The sequence below is a fragment of the Mus caroli genome, chromosome 17 (genome assembly GCF_900094665.2).
Source record: "Mus caroli chromosome 17, CAROLI_EIJ_v1.1, whole genome shotgun sequence".
Lineage (NCBI taxonomy): Eukaryota > Metazoa > Chordata > Mammalia > Rodentia > Muridae > Mus > Mus caroli.
In genome coordinates, this window is record NC_034586.1 from 53644560 (window position 1) to 53645565 (window position 1006).

A 1006-nucleotide genomic window follows, 5' to 3' on the forward strand; every position below is an offset into this window, starting at 1 on the left:
TTCTTTCTTTCTTTCTTTCTTTCTTTCTTTCTTTCTTTCTTTCTTTTTTTAAGGTAGGGATCAGTGGGACCGGGTCTCATGTAGCCCAGGATGACCTATAACTCATTTAAAAGTTGAAGATGTCCTTGAGGTTACTGCTTGTGGACGTTGTACATCGTGGTGCGGAGCCTAGTGCGCACCACGATGTACAACGTCCACCCCCATGTGTGTGTGTTTTAATTGGGGCTGGAGAGATGGTTCAGTTGTTGAGTGCATATTGCTTGCAGAGGACCTGGGCTCAGTTCCCAGGACCCATGCTGGGTGGCTTGCAACCACTGTAACTCCAGATCAGAGGTATCTAGTAGTTTCATGAACACAGAGACATGAAGCATAAATGTGTGTGGTGTGTGTGTGTACATATGCATTGTGGTGCATGTGTGGAGGTCTGAAGACAATTTTGTGGAGTCTGCTCCATCCTTCCACTTGCATGTAGATGCCTGGGATCTGATTGAGGTGGTCAGGCTTGGGTAGCAAGTACTTTACCCAGTGTGTGTGTGTGTGTGTGTGTGTGTGCGTATGCATTATGCATACAGGCACCGTGTGAGTGCAGTGTCCTCTGAGGCCAGGAAGGGAACCTTGGCCCTACAGATGGTTGTGAGCTGCCATGCGATTGTTGAGACTGCAACTCGGGGCCTCTGCAGGAGCAGTACCGGCTCTTAGCCAGTGAGCCAGCTCTCCAGCCCCCTTTCTCTTTATAAATGGAGTGGAAACCGAGGCTCCAATATCTTAGAGAAGAGGAAAGAGGAGGAGATAGGGTAGAGGGAGCAATGGAGGGTCAGAAGAAGGGAGGAAGTAGAGGAGGGGACAGAAGGAAAACAAGAAAGCAGGGGGAAAAGGAGGGAGGGAGGATGGGGTAGACATGGAGATAGAGAAAGGCAGGGAGGGAGGGGAAGGATGATACAAGGTGAGAGAGGGTGGAGGTATGGAGGAGAGATAAAGGAAATGTGTGTGTGTATGTGAGAGAGAG